The sequence below is a fragment of the Triturus cristatus genome, chromosome 5_2 (genome assembly GCF_964204655.1).
Source record: "Triturus cristatus chromosome 5_2, aTriCri1.1, whole genome shotgun sequence".
Lineage (NCBI taxonomy): Eukaryota > Metazoa > Chordata > Amphibia > Caudata > Salamandridae > Triturus > Triturus cristatus.
In genome coordinates, this window is record NC_140588.1 from 1,035,119,397 (window position 1) to 1,035,141,824 (window position 22,428).

The following is a 22,428-nucleotide window of genomic DNA, read 5'->3' on the forward strand; positions in this document are numbered from 1 at the left end:
GCTCCAAGCTACGAGAACCCGAACCCAAAAATGATGCAAGAATGGGCACAATGTAATCTGGAGTCTTCCAGAAATCTAGTGTTGATCCTGATTAAATATGCTGAAATTGACCGTGCTACTCTGTTGGAACAAATTGATAAATTAAATGAAGAGATTGGAAATTACGAAAAAACAGAGATAAATCAAATGCAAATTGAAAAGTTACGTAAAGAAATGATGACACGTCTGAAAAAAGAGGAGGACAAAATAAAAGAAAGAAAAGTCTACAAATTCATAAGAGACAAAAATGATTATGAATTGGGACAGATTTTCACCTTCTCAAGGAAATACGATACTTTACGACGCACCAAAGCAAACGCAAAAGATGGCCAAAGAAAAGACACAATAACAGGTGATAAATATGTAGCTCCAACATATAATTCAGATCTAAGCTCCGCCATCGACAGTGGTTCTGATTCCGAGCTAAGAGACAAAACAGTGGGGGCCTCTGAACCAGTACCTGAACCAGGAGAGGAGATTAATTTTTTATGCATGGACAGACGGCAAACTTTGCGTCCAAGAGATCAACCGACCGGAAATCCAGAAACTAAAAACGCAGGCAGAGGCGCAAGGCGCGAATTCGGATCATCAAATCCCAGAAGGCAAGCCAGGGGAAGATGGATGAGAAAATAAGATCAGAAAATGAAACAAGCCAAACTATCATCAATCTGGCAAATATTGATCTGTCCAAAGCGGAAGAACAAATCTTAAGCTTAGGCCTATCCTTCTGTCCGGAAAGTAACTTTAATTACTCAAGAACCAGGATGGATATCTACAGGTGCATAAGAAAATTGAAGCTAAAAAAACACTTTATGCTACAAGCAAAAGGAAAAACAAAAACAAAAAATGATAATCCTGAGAATCGAGCAATGGCGGGGGAAGCAAGAGTGAATCAGACTGCAACCAACCAGGAAACATTGTTATTGGATACTCTGAATGATCTATGGTCCGAAAGTAACACACAAATGGATAATGAAGCAGTGATGGAGCTCAATATCAACATCAGACCAGTGAGAGCAGAAATCCCATCACCATTCAAACCCAAATCCACATTTATACCGATCAGTCAAAGAGACTCCATAGATGTCTTCAACGAGCACTTAACGGGTGCTATCAAGAAATTACATCATAAGGTACAAAATGAAAAAATCAGGTACAACAAAAAATTAACAGACTATAACAAACTTATGTCAAAACTCAACAGTGATTCCTCCATAGTCATACGAAATGCGGACAAGGGGGGTAATATTGTCATCTGGAACAAAGCAGAGTACCTAAAGGAGGCGTTGTCACAACTTAATAACAGTGACTGTTACACAAAAATAAATGGAGCAGACTTAAAAACAATATACCAGCAATACAATACTAAACTACTAAACTGGAGGACCAAAGATTTAATAACCAAAGAAGTATATAATTTCCTAAAAAACGATTACCCGATCACACCATCGATGTACTTTATCCCTCAAATTCACAAGGACAGGAACAAACCACCCGGTAGACCAATTATATCGGCCCATGGGAGTTTGCTGGAACATACCTCACAATATGTGGATTTTTACCTACAAATACCCTAGTGGTGTCATGCTTCATCATCGGGTCACCCCGACGCCTATAAGTCGGGGTGGGCTCAACCACAGTGTTGGGAGCACTTGTTAGAAGTTTTTGACCTGGGGGGCTGAAAGATTAAAATACCTCAGACAGATCCCCGGTATCCCTTTATTTTTGGGTCTGTCTGGGTTACTAAAAAAGAATATTGGGTCTTATTGGGAGTCTTATGGTCCTAAGACCCTAGTGCCAACATGTTTCAGTCCAATAATGTCCGTAAAGGTCCAGGACTTTCTTCAGGGCAAAGTAGGCCTCCCTAGGAGACAGGACGAAAGGGGATTCCCTATCCTGTACGTAGTGCAAGGGCAGAGTAGCTGCTCCTTGTTTAAGTAATTGATAATTTATCAATCACGTGTCATCCTCCATCTGTAAAGAGAAGAACAAACAACAAAGAAAACAAAACAACATACATTTGTACGGTATAGTCATAGTATTTCTATAATACTGTGTCCCACATTGCGTGCTTTGGAAATAAACAAAAAACCACACGTGCCAAATTGTGTCTATGACATAGTGGTAATCAATTCTTTCCAAACATGTGCCACTCATTTCCATATCTTCACATAATATTTTTACGTGACAGATGATTCGTGGGGTGGCAATTATACTCAAAAGCTGACAAAAACTTCTTGTCAGTAAGTCTATATATTCACTAAAAAACGCTCTATACCTCGCACTCACTCAACATTCATACCGTGCTTGTGAATAAAATAACGGTAATCTCTAGTCATGTACTTTTATCATTATCCCTCCTTATCATGGTTTGAGCAGAAATTTTTAACGAAAATTCCCTTACCAAAGTCTTGAAGGGTTTCTGTGTCTCAGGGGACCGACAAGCATCTAGGGGTAGCTCTATAGTCAAACCCTAATGTTGTAACCCCAGGTAGGTAAGGGAGATGTAAGAAAATAAAGTGAGTGATTTTTTGGACCGCGTATCTTTGCCCGCGTGTTCCCCTTATGGGGGAACACCACTGAAAACGATAGGAGCGGATCTCCATATGCCTATCCGTAACTTACTTCGTCAAGAGTCCTGCCCCGCCTGCACACCTACTTGGCTTCGGTTCCCGGCTTTCGCACCTGTATTGCGAACGATCCGGGTTTTTGTACTTCCGTATTGTCTATGGCACTGATTGGTAGGCGATAGTCGGCGCAGTCACTATGACGCAATGGCGCATATGACGTATCGAGGATCATGGGATTTATAGTTTGTAATGCTGCCGATAAAAATCAACGGAAAACTGGATGTCTATATACTGACATATTGTCTCTGTCTCTCATCTGTATACGATAGGACCTTCAGCCATTTTCAAGCGCAATTCCTACGCATCTAGTTCAGTTTATTGTGTTTTAATAGTTAGTTATATAAAGCAAAAGTATGTTTCTATGCTCTCTGACAGCGTACACAAAATTTTTTTTTTTAAAAACGTTTGATAAAATAAACGTTCAATTAATAAAAGCTATACATAAGTTCGTAATGTTTTAAGGAAATCGCCACTTGTGTATATTAAATGGCTCGTATTGATAGAAAAACACCAATTGATGTATCGAGTCTAATATACTGCTGGATGTTATGTTTCCAAGGATTATGGGAATTGTAGTATCCAAAATGAAAGAACAATTCATACGAAACATATTGTACTTAAGTGTCACTGATTCTATATCCTATCAGGAGACTACTGTTTCAGAATATACCCTATTTGATAGTCAATAGGGGATTATTGTTATTATGAGGTGTCTCTAGTCCTCTGAGGATGGTCATTGGGGGTATGTTACAGAAGCTATTCCATTCGTGGTTTTCACTGAGGTTTTTACTCGTATCGGGACTGACACAATGCGCTAAGATATATGTTGATCATATTCACACACTTTTCATCATGGATCAAAGTTATGAAACCTAAAATGATGTATTCTGGTACTGCTTTTTTAGAAAAGAATATACAATTATATGACCACCTTGTTAAGGTTCCTAAGTTGGATATATCTAGTTTCAACATCACTCAAAAAGGGGATACAACTTAACATACAGGTATGAGGCCTAGTTGTAATTATATTCATTTCCTTCATCTAGTTAATTGGTTCCAAGGTATACTGTCATTAAGGCCATTTTCATGAGTTTTTAATCGGTGAACCCATCGTTGTTCACGTTCCAGAAGTTTGCGTTGCAAGTTATTTACATGTTTAATTTTTTCTAAAATGGTCCACTTAATCTCTGTGTCCTTATGTTTTTTATCATTGTAGTGTGCAGTAAGTTTAGTCGCTGTTATTGCACGTCTTATTGTGCTTCTATGTTCGCTAATGCGTACTTTTACTTTGCGACTCGTCATCCCAATATACATTAGCTCACATGGGCACTTGATCATATAGATCACTCCTTCAGAATTACAATTGGTGTGTGATCTTTGTTCCCATGGTGAATGTAATCCTAGTTCTATTGTCTTAGTGTGTTCAGTGAAAGGGCATGCTACACATGAGCCACATGGATAGTGTCCAGTGACCTGGGGCGTTCTCCAGAGGGTTAATTGATTAGTTGTTTTTGGTGTGAATGTATCAGTATGTACTAGTACATCTCTCAGACTTGTGTTCTTTTTAAGTGAGAACATAGGTTTCTCAAAAGACATTGTGTTAGAAGTCAAAATGGACCACTTCTTGTTTATTATCTTCTTAAGATCATTAGAAGATGTATTATATGTGGTAACACATATCAATTGGTCAGACTGTTTCTTTACGTGTGTTTCCAAGAGTGCCTCTCTTGGTGTGTTACGGGCTCTCTTGTTTGCTCTATCTATGATCTTAGTCGGGTACATTTTTTGTTTAAGTTTGTTAGTAAGGATAACTGCTTCCTTTTTGTATGTTTCGAGATCAGAACAGTTTCTACGTACCCTTAAGAACTGACCTACAGGTAGATTTTCCCTTAGTGAGCGTGGATGTGCGCTATCAAATCTAAGTAGGCTGTTCTTGTCTGTAGTTTTTGTGAACAGAGAGTTCTTAAGAGTACCTTCACTAGCTGTGAAGATTACATCTAGAAATGATATTCTTTCTCTGTTCATTGTCATTGTGAAATGGAGGTGAGGATTCAGACTATTGATCCATGTCTTGAAATTATTGAGACCAATCATATCTCCTTCCCAGATCAGGAGGACATCATCAATATATCTATACCAACAACGTATAATGGCAGAAAATGGATTTTGTGTCCATATATATTGATCTTCAAAATACCCCACATATAGACAGGCCAAGCTCGGGGCGAATGTGCTGCCCATCGAAGTGCCGTGGGTTTGAAGATATATCTGGTTTTCAAATTTAAAGAAGTTTTCTGTGAGTGCCAAATGGATAAGGGTGGTGATCCATTCAATTGGTGCCGCCCATGGCCATTCTTCTTGTTTGAGAATTTCTTCAACTACCCTAATACTCTCAGCCTGAGGAATGTTTGTATATAATGCCTCAACGTCAAGGCTGACCAGGATGTTCTCGTCTGGATTATATTGTATTTTATCCAGTAGGTTGAAGAGGTGCTTGGTATCCTGTACATAGGATTTGATCTTAGTTACAAGAGGACGTAAAAACCAGTCTGTGTATTTGGATAAAGGTTCAAGAAGGGAACCTATCCCAGAGACAATTGGTCTACCTGGCGGTGGAGTTTTCCCTTTATGTATTTTCGGGATTGTGTAAAATAATGGTATTCTTGGATTCTCCTGATTTAGAAAGTCGTGTTCCTTTTTGGTAATCCACTCTTTGTCTAATGCGTTCGCTGTCAGCGTAGAGATGGTAGTTTTAATCCGTTGTGTGGGATCTCTATTAATCTTTTTATAGTACCTAGTATCTGATTTTTATCGGCAGCATTACAAACTATAAATCCCATGATCCTCGATACGTCATATGCGCCATTGCGTCATAGTGACTGCGCCGACTATCGCCTACCAATCAGTGCCATAGACAATACGGAAGTACAAAAACCCGGATCGTTCGCAATACAGGCGCGAAAGCCGGGAACCGAAGCCAAGTAGGTGTGCAGGCGGGGCAGGACTCTTGACGAAGTAAGTTACGGATAGGCATATGGAGATCCGCTCCTATCGTTTTCAGTGGTGTTCCCCCATAAGGGGAACACGCGGGCAAAGATACGCGGTCCAAAAAATCACTCACTTTATTTTCTTACATCTCCCTTACCTACCTGGGGTTACAACATTAGGGTTTGACTATAGAGCTACCCCTAGATGCTTGTCGGTCCCCTGAGACACAGAAACCCTTCAAGACTTTGGTAAGGGAATTTTCGTTAAAATTTTCTGCACAAACCATGATAAGGAGGGATAATGATAAAAGTACATGACTAGAGATTACCGTTATTTTATTCACAAGCACGGTATGAATGTTGAGTGAGTGCGAGGTATAGAGCGTTTTTTAGTGAATATATAGACTTACTGACAAGAAGTTTTTGTCAGCTTTTGAGTATAATTGCCACCCCACGAATCATCTGTCACGTAAAAATATTATGTGAAGATATGGAAATGAGTGGCACATGTTTGGAAAGAATTGATTACCACTATGTCATAGACACAATTTGGCACGTGTGGTTTTTTGTTTATTTCCAAAGCACGCAATGTGGGACACAGTATTATAGAAATACTATGACTATACCGTACAAATGTATGTTGTTTTGTTTTCTTTGTTGTTTGTTCTTCTCTTTACAGATGGAGGATGACACGTGATTGATAAATTATCAATTACTTAAACAAGGAGCAGCTACTCTGCCCTTGCACTACGTACAGGATAGGGAATCCCCTTTCGTCCTGTCTCCTAGGGAGGCCTACTTTGCCGTGAAGAAAGTCCTGGACCTTTACGGCCATTATTGGACTGAAACATGTTGGCACTAGGGTCTTAGGACCATAAGACTCCCAATAAGACCCAATATTCTTTTTTAGTAACCCAGACAGACCCAAAAATAAAGGGATACCGGGGATCTGTCTGAGGTATTTTAATCTTTCAGCCCCCCAGGTCAAAAACTTCTAACAAGTGCTCCCAACACTGTGGTTGAGCCCACCCCGACTTATAGGCGTCCGGGTGACCCGATGATGAAGCATGACACCACTAGGGTGCGTGAGGGTAAATAAACAAAAAGGAAGATTTTCCTTGCTCACCTTTTGGTGAAGAAAAAAGAGTTTACCTTATCTAAATCCTTCACATCTCTTCCCACTATAGTGCATCCATATCAACCACGTTTGATTTGTTAGAGTAATTTAAGTGACTAATTGATTATAAATAGGAGGAGTTACTCTAACTCTTAATCCTCTCTACCCTTCAAGGCATTGAAAAAAGTCTTTTTCATTTAACCTTTAATGTGGATATATTTTTACCTACAAAGCCATGTGCAAGGTCTAAACTCACATGTAAGGGATACAAGTGACTTTTTATATAAGCTCAAAGATGTAAAATGGCAAGAGGACTATCTAATGATGGCACTAGATGTCACATCGCTCTACACGAGTATCAAACACAAGGATGGATTACAAGCACTTCGATACTATTTAAGTTCAGAGACATTAGAATTAACAGATCATAGCAAAATGTTAATAGATATGGTCGAATTTTGTTTAACAAATAATGTCTTTATGTTTAATAACATGCATTATCAACAATTAACAGGAGTAGCTATGGGAGCCAGCTTCTCCCCCAGCTATGCATGTCTACACATGGGCTGGTGGTCGGAGCTGGTTCTGGCTAATGAATTCAGGGAAATTATGAAAAACAATATTGTCATTTGGTTGAGATTTATTGATGACCTTTTTATTATATGGAAGGGAACCAAACAGGAGGCTGAAAATTTTCTAATTTTAATCAATAGCAATGATCTAAATCTCCAATTCACAGGTATTATTAACAATACATCTGTAAATTTCCTTGATACCAGTATATATATTGACAAAAGCAAAATTCAAACAAAACTTTATCATAAAAAAACAGCGGGCAATTCAACACTACACAGCTCTAGTGCCCATCCCAGACACTTGATCAATAGCATCCCCTATGGGGAAATGCTAAGATTAAGACGAATAAATAGCGATGAGGTGGTCCTCAAGCAAGCACAAGAACAAGCAAAAGGTAGATTCCTCGCTAGGGGCTATTCCCACAATACCATAGAAGGGGCGATAGACAAATCCATGAACAGGGATCGTTTGGACTTAATAAAACCCAAACCAAAGGGACAACAGTAATCAGTAGTAAACTATAATGATGACAATGTCAAAAGTGAATTTCGATTCATTATAGATTATAACAACCAACATAAAGAACTACGCAACATCATAATGAGCAACTGGCCTTTAATTCTAAATGACCCAGTCCTGGGACAGTCAATGCCCAAAAAAGTGTCCATCACATATAAGAGAGGAACATCTATGAGAGATAAACTTGTTTCAATGACTCCTGAAGTAATCGAAACTTGCAGTTGGCTTAAATCCCATTATGGATTCTACAGATGTAAAACATGCAAGGCATGCCAGTTGGGCATAAACAGGATTTCATATACAACACCCTTTAGCAAGGAGGAAATCAAAATAAAAAACCTACTCACATGCAAGACAGAATATGTAATATATGTTTTAATATGTCCCTGTGGGCTACAATATATTGGCAGCACTAAGCTACAAGCTCACAAACGGATTTTACAGCATATAAGAGCAATTAACAATCACGACAATACATACCCTGTAGCTAGACATTTCGCGAGTATCACAATTCAAGAAGTCAAGATTTAAAATTCTTCCTAATAGACTCGGTACCTCCAAGTAGACGTGGAGGAAATAGGGAGGTTAAACTGAGAAAACTGGAAACACAATATATTCTGAATCTTGACACGAAAACTCCAGGGGGTCTTAACATCACGGAAGATCTATACACTTGCATATGAAATACTTTTTACACGACTAGCATGTTTTCTTAAAATTTCAATAATATTTTAGGAATTGGATATATATGATTTTTTATGAAGAATTTTAGGAAATGATAAATATATCTCTTTTATGTGTATGTATATTTATATATGTATTTATATATTTATTTATTTATGTATTTATATATATATGCATGTATCTTAGCATTAGTTTGCACCACATATTAGAGATGTATGCTCCTAAGTTCAAAATCCAATTTGAACAACAGGTTCAAAAAATATCCCAAGTTTGGCCAACCTATACTAGAAACCATACACTTCCAACGGCTATATACTTGAAACTAACTAGACAGACATACTTAGTTCAGCTAACTATAACTCGCGCGCCCGCAATGCACTGCTGATGACCTCACATATTACATCACTCATGACATGGTCAGTGACATCACTCATGACATCACTGATGACATCTCAAATGACATCACTGATGACATCACTGATGACATCATCCAGTGAATGTATGTTTTTCTGAAAATTAAATATGTTTTATATATGTATATCTCAAGGTTGATGGAAGAATAAATGGGTATATAAGTGTCTAAATGGATGATTTGTTTTTGAAAAATTGATTGTGTAACTGACTGATTAAGTGTATCATAGTGAATACATGGCTTAGTGAGTAATGTTTAAATATGTAAATATCTGTATCAGTCTCTCACTTTGTGTATAAGTGGCTGCATGGGTTGCTAAGTAGCTACATGGGTGTCTATATAGGTTATTAGTTGGTTTTTTGAGTATCAGTCTGAGTGTCTGCATGGTTCGGTGGGGGGTATTACGTAGTGCATAGGTGCATGAATGAGTGACTCACTGTTTGTATGTGTTGAAGACAGCATGTGTGCAGGACTGTATGGGTGGATGATTGTGTGTATGGGTGTGTTAGTGAGTGAATGACTGTCTCAATAGTGTCTTTATGAGTAACTACATATGTTTTAAACTAGTATATGTGACTATTGGTGTATATAAGTGAGTATATGTGAGAGTGAGAGATTGAAAGAGTTCCTGTATGAATAAGTATGTGTTTCTATAAGTGATTGTTTAAAAGACTAAGTATGTGTAATTTTCCGTAGAAGTAAGTGTGGTGGTGTGTGTATAACTGTATTTGCAAGTAAATGTATGTTTGATCCTTTATTAGCATGAGTGACTATGTGTGTGAGTAACTCTATGGATGAGTGGCATTGTGTAACAGGATGTATAGGTGTATGAGTACATATGATGAGTGAGTACATGTATGAGTGACTGTATAGGACTGTTGGTGAATGAGTGGATGTGTATGTGGATCTTAGAATTACTGAAGAGGTTGTTGTAACTGGTATTGGTATGTCCATTGTTTTGAACATTTTAGTCTCTATTTTTGAATGTGTGTATCAATGGTTATATTAGGGTGAGAGGGGGTCTGCCACTCTATCACAAGGATGATGTCATCAGTGATGTCATCAGTGATGTCATTTGAGATGTCATCAGTGATGTCATGAGTGATGTCACTGACCATGTCATGAGTAATGTAATATGTGACGTCATCAGCAGTGCATTGCGGGCGCGCGAGTTATAGTTAGCTGAACTAACTATAACGGGGGAATTTCAATGGTTTTGTACAAGTGAAAAGTCCAGCTAACTATAACACCCCTGAAACCTATGGTTTTTTCAGTGAATTTCTGAGGTTTTTTAAATGCTAATTCCTAACTATAACGTGCCTGAAACCTATGTTTTTTTTGTGAATTTCAAAGGTTTTTTAAATGCTAATTTCTAACTATGCCTACAGAGATAGGACATGTGAAGAAAGAAGAAAAAATGCACAGAAAGAAAAAAAAGAAGTGCAGAAAGAAGCAACAGAAGTCCTCAAAGATGAAGAAAAGTGCAGGAAGAAGGATAACGTGCAGAAAGAACAAAAAGAAGAGCAGAAAGAAGCCTTGTTGCAAAATCATCCTGTACCCTCAATTTTTTCAGACGGATACTGGTGGTAACTGAGTCTGACTAACCAGTCCTAGAGCCAGTGCTATGTTAAAAGACACTTAGAATACAGTGAAAACACCTACATACACTAGGGAACATTATGCGTTGGGGTCCCCCTGTGATTAGCATGACATCCTCTGTAAGCCCCTAGTATATAATAGGGCAGGGGGATTAAAACTACCTCTTAAAACAGGCCACAGGGCGTTTTTGAACACGTTAACTCAGGCCCCGTCCCCTCCCTTCACCTCTGTGTAAACACGCCCTGTGTCCGTTTTTAGTTGGGAGATTAAGCTCATTTGAATCCTGAGGGTCCCTAGGGTCCAACTAGCCCACTAGGTACCTCCAGTAAGTGCCACAGAGCTGCGTTGCAGAGAGGTGTAAAAAGTGGCACGGCCTGGACCACCTCTCTGCAATGCAGCTCAGTGGCGCTTACTGGAAGCACTTGGTGGGCTAGTTAGCCCCCAGGGGCCCTCAGTATTGAAGGGAAATAATATCCCCAATTTAAAACGTGCCATAGTGCGTGTTTGCACACGTCACCTCAGGCCCCGTCTTCTCCCTTCACTCCCTTCACCACTGTGGCTGTTCTAAGTTGAGAGATTAAGTCCCCTTGAATCCTAAGGGTCCCTAGGGTCAAACTAGACCACTAGGTACTTCCAGTAAGCGCCACAGAGCTGCGTTGCAGAGAGGTGTAAAAAGGGGCTTGGCCTCAGAACACCTGTCTGCAGCGCAGCTCCCTGGCGCATACTGGAGATGCCTGTTGGGCTAGTTAGCCCTCAGGGACCCTCAGTATTGAAGAGGAATTAATTCCCCAACTTACAATTCGCCAGGGGGCGCGTTTGCAGAGTGCTGCAAGGAGGGGGCGTGGCCTCCGGCACGATGCCAGTCTTTTATTTATTTTAATTTTTTAAGAAGGGGGGCTGTGTGGTTCCCCTTCTTATTCTAATGTATTGGCCCTGATGACCCCATCCCCCAGGGCTTGTCTCCTAATTATATTTTTTTGACCCCAATCCCCAGGGCCGGCCACTGTTTTTTATTATTTTTAAAAAATATATATTTATAGAAAAACCTAGGACATGCTGGACAAACCGTACGTACCTATCACCATGACGATTTGCGTGATATTCATTAAAAGGCGACTATGCATACAATGAATCCACGTGGAATGTATTTACACCACTAGTGAAGCTCTGACATGTCTGATGCCCTACCGTGCCTAATCCCGGTAGACACCCTTGTCGTTTATTTATACAAACATGGGTAGCTATTGACGGGCACATTTAATATACATGCACACCAAGCCATTCAAAGGGGATTCGACAAAAATTCGACCGGTTAATAAAACACACATCCACTGCCGGATGTGTAATACTTTTTATTTTACTCTCTGGAAAGAGGACGAACATCACTTGAGAGTCACAGCGCACTCCTGGCAGAGCCCAATGCTGTGTTACACCCATCATTGCCTGCTGAGTGCCACACACCTCTGTGTTGTATTCCACTAGCTAGTGCATATGCTATGACACTCTCTAGCCCATGTGCACTGTAACACCACCCCGTGAATATGTCATGCCACACTTGTCTTCGCACGTGTTCTATTGCCCCATCTAACGTGCCTTCCTCGATGCCTATGTTATAACGCACAGTGCTATGCCATACATATTACAATCTGGGATCCATATCTTTGTCACAGTGCATATGCAACGTTACACTCCCCAGCACATATTTTATATTGCAACTTTAGAGACTAGTTATGTTACACAACACTGCCCTGTGCATATTACACTCCAAGGCGCATAACGCATAGCACGCGCTAGTGCCTGTGCTATCTCGCGCTCTCCAATGAATCTGTAATTGCGCACAATGTATTGCATATTATATTTCACGCCCGGTTCATCTTATATCACACTTTTTGGTGCATAGTTTATACCATACACTATATCTAGTTTTAATTTTCAATCGTGCTCTCAGGACTATGTTCTATATAACACTGTGTTCACCTACCCTTTTCACGGGTATTACATTTTGCGATAGGGGGTGGAGGGTCAGGGGGTGTTTCTGCCAAGTGAGCCCGGAGTCACAGTCACAAACGTCCTCTTCTTCCTGAATAAAAGTGAGATTATGCTGCATACTTGTTCATATTTTAAGTAGTTCGCACAGACACACGTTTTAAAAACAATAAAGTTCCTAATACCCGCCTTCTCTGAACAGTTAGCTTGCTGCCCCATCCCCCTCCTCTCTATCCTCTGTTGTGTGAATCCATGGACTAGCCTCCTCCCTCCTGCCATGCATGGTCTGATGTGCTGCCACTGCCCTCAATTTAGTATGATGTACCAGTCCACTCCTCCTGCCCTCCATTGCCCAATTCTATGCCCCATCATTGACCTCCTGCTTAAACTCTGTGCTTAGCTTGCTGCCCCTATTCTCCTTCCCCCTGCCCTCCGATGTCTTTGTGCATGCCCCTGCTCCATCCTTTTTGCCCACCATGTTCCATGGACCTGCCACTCCTATCTACTCTGAGTGTTCTGTTGAGCTGCCACTCCCCTCCCACCTGCCTAGCATTGTCAGATGACTGTAACCTGTCCCTGCCACCTCCACCCTGCCTGTCCACATGCCATGCCCCTATCCTCTTCCTCCTGTCCTACATGGTCCATTGTACTGCCACACCCTTCTGCCCTCCCTGGTCTGTTGTGCTGCAACTGCTCCTCCTGCCTGCCCCGTGCGGTCTGTTGTGAGGCCCTTTCCCCTGAACTTTCTTGTCTGTGCACAGGTCCTGACCCTCCCTTCTATCCTCCATCGTCCTTTGTGCATGCCTCTGCACCCTCCTTCTTGCCCATCATAGCCATTGTGCTGCCACTAACCCTCCCACTTGCCATGCATGTTCTTCTGTGCTGCCATGGCCCCTCCCACCTTCCCTGTGTGGTCAGTTAGCTGCCCCTGACCCGCTCCCACCTTCCCTCCATGGTCTGTGTGTATGCCATCACAGTCTCAGTGTTGCTCTTCATGGTGTGTCTTGCTTCAAGTGCCCATCCTGCCTGACCTCCATGGCTATCTTGCTGCTCCTGCCCTGCCCCCTTGCCCCCAGCCCTCTGTTTACATGTGCAGACCCCTACTCCCTCCCTCCTGGCTTGTCTGTTCCATTGTAATGCCCCTGATCCGTCCCTCCTGCCCTTTATGGTCTGTTACGCTGCAGCTTTCTCTCCTGTCTGTCCATTATGGTCAGCTAGCTACCATTGCCTCTTGCCCCTCTGTTCTCTGTTGTCCATGTGCATGGTCCTGTCCCCTCCCTCTTGCTTTCTATGGGTTGTTGTGCTGCACTCCCGTCCCGCATGCCCTGTGTGGTGTATTGTGCTGCTGCAAACCCTGATGCCTGCCCTGCAGGGTCAGTTTGGTGCACCTCTCCATGTCCCTCCTGTCCTCTGTTATCCAAGTCCATGTCCCTACCCCATTTCCTTCCATGATCCAATGTACCATACTTGCGAACATTTTGAACTTGGTAAGAGGGAGATTTTGAAAAAAAACTGGGGTATTGATTTTCCCCTTTGAGTTACATTGAAAAAGAGGAGATTGTAGACAGGAGACAGATCAAATAAAGCCCATTTGAGCTTAAAAACATTGGACGTTTCCTGGCTGAATCGGGTCTGTTGGCATGTATGGTTGTACTACCATTGCCTCTTCCTTCTGCCCACAATGGTCTATTACATTGCCACAGCCTCTCTTGCAAGTCCTGTATTGTTGGTTTGTTGCCCCTGCCCCCCTTTCCACTGCCCTTCATAGTCTGTTGTGCTGCCACGGCCCTTCCCGCCTGCTCAGTGTGGTTAAATTGTTGCCTTTGCACCCTTCTACCTGCCTTCAATTTTCAGAGTCCGTGCCCCTGGCCTCTGCCTCTCAACAGTATCCTAATGAACAACTAGATTGCTAACATTCTATATTTATTACAAAAGTGTGGAACGCCTGACGTCATCTTGATGTAATCAAAACTGTAATACCTAGAGCATTTCCTTTAGAAATTACATATATGAGAGGGTCTTATTGGCATAAAAATTATGGTTAGTGCTTTAAAAGACTAAAATAAGGACATATTTTCTGAGTTTTCAAATAGCGACAAAGCACTTTTAAATTCTTTGTTATCTTTATGTTTTTTTATCCAGTTGACCACTTGATTAACCCCTTCAGTGCCCATGACGAGCTGGACTCGTCATGGGCCGCGGTGGCGCTGTGCCCATGACGAGTCCAGCTCGTCATAGACCCCGCCCGCTAATTCAACGGCCGGCACAGGGCGGGGAAAGGGGCGGGCACTGAAGGGGTTAAATGTTGCACTTAGGGGAGAGGCTGTGGTGTTACTTCCAGAACTGCAGACTTTGCAACTGGGGAACCAGGTTGGAGTTTCTGCTTCAGCTCGACATTCTGTGATTCTGGTCAAATCACTTAGTCTCCCCATGTCTACAACCAAAATGAATTTGTTCTTGTGTGATGTAACCAATGCTCATGTAAAGCACTCCAATACCTGACAAGTCTGCACTATATAACACTGCAAAAACACAAAATAATAAGTGTTTTGCACACTTCTGTCATTGGGCTATATTTGGGCTACATCTGGGTGATTTTGGGCTACTTTTGGGCTACATTTGGGCTCTTTTGTCTCCGGTGGCCATCTTGGGAGATTTATTTGTTATGAAGTTTCCTAATTTCCTCATGTACTGCAGTCTCCTCAGTAGGAAATACTTTCAGTTTTTTACTTTGATTCCATCATGAAGGTATTCAGATATGTCACACATTTGCATAAATTCTGAATGTTAGCACTCTAGTTGCTCATTAGATCACTGTAGTAAAACTACTGTTCACCATGGAAGTCTGCTCCTGGTATTAAAAGTGCATGTTTCAGTCTGCATGTCAGAATTTTTTAATGAAATAGAAGAGGATTTGAGAAGTCATTCAAAAAGTGCCCTCATTTTCTTTCTTCAGCATTAATCATAATTTCTATGGCAAAATGAACCCCCTCATTGTGTTCCTTTTTAAATTAAATGTTTTAAGTGTTACCAGTTTATTCCAATCAAGATGGCTTCAGGTGTGCCATACTTTTGTCATAATGAAGACAGTAAGCGCTCTAGTTGTTTTTAAGAACACTCTGGGACATTCTGTCATTGGGCTATACTTGGGCTACATCTGGGTGATATTTGGGCTACATTTGGGCTCTTTTGTCTCTGGTGGCCATCTTGGGAGACTTATTTGTTATGAAGGTTCCTAATTTCCTCATTTACTGCAGTCTCCTCAGTAGGAAATACTTTCAGTTTTTTACTTTGATTCCATCAAGAAGGCATTCAGATGTGTCACACATTTGCCATAAATTCAGAATGTTAGCACTCTTTTTGCTCATTAGATCACTGTAGTAAAGCTACTGCTCACCAGGGAAAACTGCTGCTGGTATTGAAAGTGCATGTTTCAGTCTGCATGTCAGAAATTTTTAATGAAATAGAAGAGGATTTGAGAAGTCACTCAAAATGTGCCCTAATGTTTCTTTCTGCAGCACTAATCATACTTTTTATGGAAAAATGAACCCCCTCATTTTGTTCCTTTTTAATTTAAATGTTTTAAGAGTTACCACTTTAATCCAAGCAAGATGGCTTCAGGTGTGCCATATGTTTATCATAAGTAGGACTGTTAGCGCTCTAGTTGTTCTTTGGAACACTCTGGGAAGCTGCAGTAGAACACAAAGGAATCAACTGACAGTCTCTGCCCTTGTTGGATGTACATGTTTTACTGAGAATGTCAGACTTCATTCTCACATGACTGAGAAAGAATGTGAATTTACAGAAAATAAGCTCTCAGTTTAGCTTATAGATCACCTTCCAAAACTCTGTGGGAAAAGCATGAGAAAATATTTTTCTCTCAATCATGATATCCCAGCAGAAGGCTTTTTCACATGGTGAAATCACCTTAGAACATACCACAATTCCTAAAATGAGTATGGTACCATCAACAAATGATTTATAATGTAACTAAAGTCTTAAAACCTTCTATTAACTGCAATGCTTTTTAATGAGGTGCTATCATGTATATTGGTCCCAAGATGGCTGCCAACACTTCTTGGATGAAGTGCTGACAGCCAATCAGATCTCAGGATGAGTTGTGTGTTTAGGCTCCGCCCACATATATATATGATTTTACTTTTGATTCTCTCAGGAACTACTGAACAGATTGACACCAGACCTGCAAAAGGCACTTCCCTGACCTGAGGACTACCTCTCGGCCAAATTTCAAGTAATTCTGTTCAGCCGTTCGGGCTGTACCTTGGACTAAAGGTTCCTATGGAAAATTGCATGGGGAAAACGCTTTTTGGGACCCCCCTTTTTTCTCAGCCCCCGCTTGACGAATCCCCCCGAGACTTTCAGGGTAGGAGCGGAGCAGAGCGCCCCACCTATTTTGAAAATTTCGCGAGGATTCGTCAACCGGCGCCAAAGTTATTCCAAATAGAATGTTGCGGATTTCCTATGGAAACACGGTCCTAACTATAACTATCTACTGGCGACCGCCAGTAGATAATATTATCTACTGGCGGTCGCCAGTAGATAGTTATAGTTAGGACCGTGTTTCTATAGGAAATCCGCAACATTCTATTTGGAATAACTTTGGCGCCGGTTGACGAATTCTCGCGAATTTTTCAAAACTAATGGGGCGCTACGCTCCGCTCCTACCCTGAAAGTCTCGGGGGGATTCGTCAAGCGGGGGCTGAGAAAAAAGGGGGGTCCCAAAACGCGTTTTCCCCATGCATTTTCCCATAGGACCTTTAGTCTGAGCTACAGCCCGAACGGCTGAACAGAATTACTTGAAATTGGGCAGAGAGGTAGTCCTCAGGTCAGGGATGTGCCTTTTGCAGGTCTGGTGTAAATCTGTTGAGTAGGTCCTGAGAAAATAGCATTTAAATCAATATATATATCTGTAAGCGCGCTCCGTGCGCTTACGGTAAGCTTACCGTACGCGTACGGTGCCGTGCGTGAGCTCAATTCTGATTGGTGGTTACATGACTGTAAACATTCGAATCGGTCGAAATCAGAAAGTATCGGCCGCCATTTTCTGTCTCTCGCACTGAAAAACAAAGGTTGATAACATGAAAAGGGGGCAACGAAGAGAGTTGCAGACCCCCTAGCGTTCGTCAGGGGGTTTACGAAGGACCAAAAAGTATGAAAAATAAATTTAATAATTTTTAAAAAAAATCGCGGAGTGCGCGTACGGTAAGCTTACCGTACGCGTACGGTAAAATTTTTTTTTAAAAAAAAAGAATTAACAATCACATTTAATATATAAATCTAAGGACCCCCAAGGGAGAAAAAAACAAGTGATATTTTATAAAAAATGGCGAGGCGTGCACGGTACGAAATGCGCAACGTGGGAGCTCGGTGCGCGAAACGCACCGTGCGCCCACAGCGCGCGCACGGTGCGTGAAGCGCACCGTGCGCGCAAAAATTAAAAATAAATACATAACTTAGCATTTAAAAAAACGTACAAATTCACTGAAAAAACCATAGGTTTCACACACGTTATAGTTAGGAATTAGCATTTAAAAAACCTTGCAAATTCACTTAAAAAACCAGAGGTTTCACACAAGTTATAGTTAGCTGTACATTTCACTCGTAAAAAACCAATGAAATTCCACGTTATAGTTAGATCAGGTAACTATAACTTGCGCGACCGCAATGCACAATGTGTCATTTCAGATGTCATCATTGATGTCATGAGTGATGTCACTGACCATGTCATAAGTGATGTAATATGTGACGTCATCAGCAGTTTATTGTGGGCGCGCAAGTTATAGTTACCTGATCTAACTATAACGTGGAATTTCATTGGTTTTTTACGAGTGAAATGTACAGCTAACTATAACTTGTGTGAAACCTATGGTTTTTTAAGTGATATATATATATACACATATATATATATTTCTGTTCAAATTAAGGAAAACACCCAAACCGTCAGGTTTTTCCTTTCACCGTGCTGACACTGCTCGATAAAACTTCAGGCAGAGAGAACAAAGATATCCTGCCTGATTCCTGTCTTCTGACGGGATAGAACTTCAGCATGAAACGCTTCCAGAACAAACGTCCACAAAGCAAACTGAACGCTGGACCCCAGCTGCTCACGAACGCAATATTCTGCACTCTGCAGCAGGGTGTGGCCATTTTTAGGTCTCGGTTAGAAGCGCTGTCTCTTCGAGACATGCTGTATCTACTTTGTGGGCTTCAGCCCACACATAGGCTTCCCATATTTTGTCTCCATTGTCACTCTCCTATTCTTTCTCCCCATTTGTCCATGGCATTCAATTGTTATGCCTCTTGCTGTGTTTACCACTCCCTGAGAGCAGGGACTAAGTACTATATAAATACACTAATAACCTTTTTAACATCTGCTCAGGACCTCCTTTTTTCTTTAATCTGAAGTACTTGAGACAAGTTATCTAGTCACATTTACTGGGCATTCAAAGACTGAGATCAAATGTCAGATTAGTTTTCTTGCGTGTTTACTTACTATCCCGGTTTTGCTTGTAATTCCCGCCGTCCTCCATGCACCTCTCTCGTTGAGGCTCCTGCAGCTATTTTAATCTCTTCATGTAAAGCCACGCTGCCCTGACAGGGAGCTGACAACCCCTCTCTGCTGACCAGATACTTCGTTTCCACTACTTCTGCCAGCAGGTCCCTCCATCCCGCCAGCATGCTCATGCTCTCTCCCTGCTCCTGGCTATAGTGTCCGTCCCCTGCTCTTGCATCACTGCTCCACTGTTGCAGTCCTTGCGCCCTCCACTCCAGCCCTCGGAGACCACCGAACACTGCTCCTGGTGCCCTGGTTGTCCTCCTATCGCTCTCCTCCCTGAGCTGGTAAAGCAGATGCCTTCCGCCCTCCACCCCCGCACAGAACATGACACTGAATAAATCAGTCAATGGCTGTATATTTAAATACACCTTAAGCAAAGCAGACATTGCTTTATGAAAGTACGCTGATTTTCTTTAGATCTGGAACTAATTTGGTTGATATGAGGATCATAGCAAAGTCAAAGGCCGAACAAATAACTGTTTGACATGGCACCCACTTTTTTTTTCCCAATACTTTGAGGTTTCTAAAGCTTTTCTGAAGCTATCATTCTTTGACCCATAAGCGCTGCATCCACTACAAAAATAATTAAAATCGGAGTGAGTTCTGCCTGTGTATCAGGCCGTTATATGTAGTAGAATTATAACAATAACTTTAATCGTCCAACTTAGTACTGTTTTATCACTTCCGTAAATTACATACTTCCTAATGACTGTGACAGCATTTTAAAAATAAAGAAGTGGTGTTTTCACACATGATCAAAGTCCTCTTGGCAGTGCTGCAACTGCGTCTCTGTTCCCAGGGGTAATTCCTTATTCTAAGCCCTGTAGACAGTGTTGAAGCTGTGTCTCTAGCCCTGTCAGTAATTCCTCCATTCTAAGTGCTCTATGTAGTGCTGCAGCTGTGTTTCTGTTCCCAGTAATAAGTCCTCATTCTTAGTCCTCTAGACAGTGCTGCAGCCACTTCTCTGGCCCCGGTGGTAATTCCTCATTCTAAGCCATCCGTGCAGTGTTGCAGCTATCTCTCTGGTCCCATCAGTAACTCCCCCATTCTAAGTATTCTATGTAGTGCTGCAGCTGTGTCTGTGTTCCTAGTGGTAATTTCTCATTCTTAGTCCTCTAGACAGTGCTTCTTGCTGCTTCTCTGGTCTCATCAGGAATTCCCCCATTCTACGTCCTCCAGACAGTGCTGTGACCTGCTTCTCTGGTCCAGTTGATAACACCTCCATTCTAAGTTCTCTAGACAGGGCTGCAGCAGTTTCTCTGTTCCCGGTGGTAATTCCCCATTATTAGTCCTCTAAACAGTGCTGCTAGCCGCTTCTATGGTCCCAGTGGTAATTCGTTATTCTTAGTCTTCTAGACAGTGCCGCTAGCTGATTCTCTGGTCCCATCATTAAATCCTCATTTTTAGTCCACTACACAGTGCTGCTAGCTGCTTTCTGGTCCCAGTGGTAATTCCTCATTCTTAGTCCTCTAAACAGTGCTGCAGCTGCTTTTCTGGTCCCAGTGGTAATTCCTCATCCTTAGTCCTCTAGGTAATGCTGCTAGCTACTTCTCTGGTGCGGTAGGTAATTCCTCATTCTAAGTCCTCTAGACCATGCTGCAAGCAGCTTTTCTGGTCTCATCTGTAATTCCTAATTTTAAGCCCCCTAGACAGTGCTGCAGCTGCTTTTCTGGTCCCCTCGGCAATTCCCATATTTTAAGTTCTTCAGGCAGTGCTGTAGCTGTGTCTCTTTTCCCAAGTTGTAATTCCTCATTCTCAGTCCTCTAGGCACTGTTGCTAGTGGCTTCTCTGGTCCCGTGAGTAAATCCTAATTTTTAGTCCTCTAAACAGTGATGCTAGCTGCATGTCAGTAACTCCCCCATTCTAAAGCCTCTAGGCAGTGCTGCAGCTGTGTCTCTGGTCACAGTGGTAATTCTTCATTCTTAGTCCTCTAGACAGTGCTACAGCTGCTTCTCTGTTCCCAATGGTAATTCCTAATTCTAAGAACTCTAGCCAGTGCTGCAGCTGTGTCTCTTTTCCTAGTGGTAATTCCTCATTCTTAGTCATCTAAAAAGTGCTGTTTGCTGCTTCTCTGGTCTTTTATCAGTAATTCCCCCATTCTAAGTCCTCCAGACAGTGCTAAGAGATGCTTCTCTGGTCCAGTCAGTAACACCTTCATTCTAAGTCCTTTAAGCAGTGCAGCAGCTGTGTCTCTGTTTCTAGTGGTGATTCACCATCTAAGTCCTCTAGGCAGTGCTGCAGTTACCTATCTGTTCCCAGTAGTAACTCCTCATTCTTAGTCCTCTAGGCATTACTGCTAGCTGCGTCTCTGGTGTCATAGGTAATTCCTCATTCTAAGTCCTCTACACAGTGCTGCAGCTGCTTCTCTGGTCTTGTTGGTATTTCCCACATTTTAAGTCCTCTAGGCAATGCTGCAGCTGTGTCTCTGTTCCCAGTGGTAATTCCCCAGTCTATGCAGTGTTACAGCTGTGACTCTAGTCCCATCAGTAACTCTCCCATTCTAAGTGCTCTAGGCAGTGCTGCAGCTGTCTCTCTGTTCCCAGTCGTAATTCCTCATTCTTAGTCCTCTAGATAGTGCTGCTTGCTGCTTCTCTGGTTCTGTCGGTAATTCCTCATTCTAAGTCCTCTAGACAGTGCTGCTAGCTGCTTCTCTGGTCTCATTGGTAGTTCCTTATTCTAAGTCCTCTAGACAGTGCTTCAGCTGCTTCTCAAGTCCAGTCGTAATTCCCACATTTTAAGTTCTCTAGGTGGTGCTGCAGCTGTGTCTCTTTTCCCAGTGGTAATTCCTCATTCTTATTCCTCTAGGCACTGCTGCTAGCTGCTTCTCTGGTCCCATCTGTAAACCCTCATTTTTAGTTCTCCAAACAGAGCTGCTAGCTGCTTCTCTGGTCCTGTCAGTAACTGCCCCATTCTAACTCCTCTAGGCAGTGCTGCAGCTGTGTCTCTGGTCACAGTGGCAATTCTTCATTGTTAGTCCTTTAGGCAGTGCTGCTAGCTGTTTCTCTGGTCCCACCAGTAATTCCTCATTCTAAGTCCTCTAGACGGTGCTGCAGCTGCTTTTCTGGTCCTGTTGGTAATTGTATAACACAACAAGAAGCTACCCTGGCTCAATGTCTGATCCTTAGTAAAGGTTAGCGCACATTTGTGCCCGTGGTTCATCTAAAAAAAAAAAATGCATGGACTGGCCTCACACACCACCAGGTGTCATGCTTCATCATCGGCTGTCCTCGCCCTTTAAAAAACCACGTTTGATAAAGGGCAGGCCTACACCTGGAGACAGGGAGGCACTTTTTAAAATTATG